The sequence below is a fragment of the Anarrhichthys ocellatus genome, unplaced genomic scaffold, assembly GCF_004355925.1.
Source record: "Anarrhichthys ocellatus isolate YVR2014 unplaced genomic scaffold, GSC_Weel_1.0 scaffold6, whole genome shotgun sequence".
In the NCBI taxonomy this organism is placed as follows: Eukaryota; Metazoa; Chordata; class Actinopteri; order Perciformes; family Anarhichadidae; genus Anarrhichthys; species Anarrhichthys ocellatus.
The window spans coordinates 8,625,659-8,629,002 of NW_022280036.1; the positions used below are offsets into that span (position 1 = coordinate 8,625,659).

At 39.6% G+C, this 3,344-nt stretch overlaps 1 protein-coding gene across 2 annotated transcripts in view; it reads right to left on the bottom strand.

Moving 5' to 3' along the window:
* myo1ea (myosin IEa) overlaps positions 1-3,344 on the bottom strand; it is a 43,777-nt gene that overhangs the window by 32,606 nt on the left and 7,827 nt on the right. The gene's annotated exons all lie outside the window — the stretch shown is intronic.

Genomic DNA, 3,344 nt, shown 5'->3' on the forward strand with positions numbered 1-3,344 from the left:
ACACACACACACACACACACACACACACACACACACACACACACACAAATGTGGTGGCCATAACAACATCATCACCATGGAACCACAGACTTCCTCCCGAGCACGGCAACACGTGGACTCATTAAAGAGCCGAGCGCCTGACATCACTAATATATAGTGTTCAGAGCCAGTTTGATATACGATAACTTGACAGATACTATAACAACAGTTATCAATGGAAGCATAAGACAGTTTTAACTTCATTAGTTTCCCATTTGAAAATCAAAGACTTCCAGATCGTCCAAAATCAAACTATGGGACCAGACCTTTTCCCAGAAGTTAAATACAAAGGAATTTCAATACCAGTCCTGATCCATAAGCCCAGGGTTTCCCTCCATGAAAATACCATTACCATATATGGAGAGTGCTGAGCAGCTCTGGCTCGGGGGACAGGAAATGGCTGGGTTTGATTCGGTATCATAAGCGTCACTTTTCCCCTCATTTCTCCCTTCTGTGCCGTTCTCCTTTCTCTCACCAGGACCTTACACACAGTCCACCATGTGTTAGGACTACATTTGTGCTCTGCCCTCTGAGGCAAATCTGGATAAAAGCCATAAGAACAAATTCCTCTATTCGAAAATAAGAAGCAACTAAAGTTGTTAATCACTGCGTACCAAAAGTCTGGAGAAATAGCACAACATCAGTGCAAGCAAATGATTGAGGACGACATGTGGTGAAGGTAAATCCAATACTGGTAAAATATTAGTTTCTGCACAGGACTACGCCGATTCTCCTGTTTGTCATTATCAGATCAGAACATTTTAAAGTACAAACTGCAGGATGCGTTAGTTGAAGCCTATGAAGCTAAATCTGGCTTAACTACACAGCCTTCTTAGTGCTACATGCCGGACTGACTGCTCATGTACTGAATGCAACTCCAGGAAAATGCCCAAAGCATTTCAGAGGATGTGACTTGGGCCTGGAGCGGACCGCTTTAGGAGAGACCCCGTGTGTGATAAGCTCTCACGTATTAGATTAGCAGTACCACCACGTACCAGCATACTTGACCTGATTTCTAAAGTCAATGTTGATTGAAAATGTCCTGTTCCGAAAACATTCCGATCATAAAGACAAATTTCAAGAACTATAGCTTCGACAATAAACACACAGTAAATGTTTCTGTAGTTGTGTTGAAAAATAATAATCCTTCCTCTTAATAAACTTAAAAATCAGACCTTACACACAGGACATCTATTTCTCAGATGCACTAACTGCATGACGATATATTACTGCTGTTAATATTTCCTCTTTAGAATAGTTCAAAAGCAACTGGTGGTAAAATGTAAAAAGATGTGGATGTAGGGCTATGAATAACTGGCCAACAGCAGTGATTCAGATGTAACAGCTATTTCCAAATGATCATCAGTACTCACCAACGTCTGTGTTTTGAAAAGCCTGCTGACAAAGACCCGAGTAATCTAATTTGGTAAACACGTGTCACAAATTAAATTACAAATTAAGGGTAATTCCAGTCATGGAGGAGAGTTTCCAAAAGACTCTTAGTCCTTTGAAATTACTTTTGTTTTCTGTTTTGTTCTGGCAACCTAAAATACATTCTAATTCATGACTGCATTTTGTCATTTTTCCGATGGGTTTTGCAGAGTGTAAAGTATTTTTTTTATCTTTAAACAATTATGTGGTCCAAATGTAGACGAAAGAGTTGCCTCACCATCATAACAACATGTTGAGTTTAGCATCTATAATCACAGTAGAAGCACTGAGGGGGGTATTCGCCTGATCAGTGTGTCATGATTCAAGATTTGCTCAGCTCAGTTTTTCAAATTACAAAATAGTTATTCCCTGATGCATGTTAGAGATCACACTGTTTAACAAATCTGCACGATATTCTAAAAGATCAAATATTTAGTCGTCATGCAGCAAACAGACAGAACACTTAACGCACCATGCCAGTGGTTTTGCATGTTTTAGCCCATTAACCTATTCTTTACGCTACTGAGAACCATTTTCCAAATTATACCATAAGGTTTGTTTTATTGATTTCCTTCCCTCAAGCAGTTCATTTCAGTACAGTATGGAAATCAACGTACAGAGACTTAAAACTTGCTTGTGATAGACAATCCGTCATGGTGCACAATGAGTCAGCTTCATTTTGTTTGACAAAGTTACATAATTGTCAAACAGTGATGTCCTGTAGATCCTTGTTGATAGGTTCAAACTTTTTTGGGAGACTTTGTCCTCCAACCTGAGAATCACATTTTTAATGCAAGAGAACCAAGTTCACGTTGTCCTTTTCAAGATGCTCACTTATTGTTTATCTCCCTATCTTTACTTTTTCAACAATCCTAAAATTTGGAAACCTTGTGAATAAAATACTTTTTGAATTGGACTCTCTAATTATCAGATTTTTAATGCACCAACAAGGACTACTTTTTTATCACACAGCCACATACAGTATGTTCTATTGTAACACAAAGGCACCCAAATGTATGCTTTTATAAATTACCTACTCAAGTCTGAAACCTCTGCAAGATCATTGCTACACTAAAATGAAGCAAGAGCAATTTTAGAAAATATGGTACGCTAACTTTCATAATTTCCTGATTTTTCACTGGGGTATAAGGTATATGACGAGGAGGAGCAGCTTGTCACTAAAATGAGCATAGCTGGATTAAAGGTCAGTCCACCTCAAGTGAGCCTGCTAACTTCGTGGCAAATCCCCTTTGCTTTAATCAGTAGGTGGAAAGCAAGATGCTGGAACTTGCCTTGAACTTGGGGAGCATTAATTCACCGACAAATAGCCTGAAATCATACCTTTGTACATTAATACCGTCCAAGCTTATAGTCATTATTTTTGTCTAGTGCTACTACAGGACACTATTTCAAACTACTAAAAGAGCTATAATGTGAACCGAGACTGTCCACTCCTGAACTGTGGCAAAAGAGGTCAGTGAATAGCTTCAACATACATTCACGCCAGTAATGTGTGGGCTGATTTGACAGATTAAATGGTATTACTCTCTAAACAGAATTTCCACCTGGTCTCTCTTGATTATGTTTGCACTTTATCTATATCACTCACTGCGTGTAATCGGACCAGAGGCAGATGAAACTGCTGACTGAGATGGTTGGCCTTTCCAAGGTAGAGGGAGAAGATAAACAATGATGAGAGGCAAAGTGGAAGAAGCAGAGTCTGTGTGTGTGTGTGTGTGGTGTCACAGGAGCAGTGACCCACAGTGTGAGGCAGTCTGAACCGGTCTGAACTTCATAAGTATGGGATGCTCATTAAGGTCACACTGAGCCACACACACACACACACACACACACACACACACACACACACACAC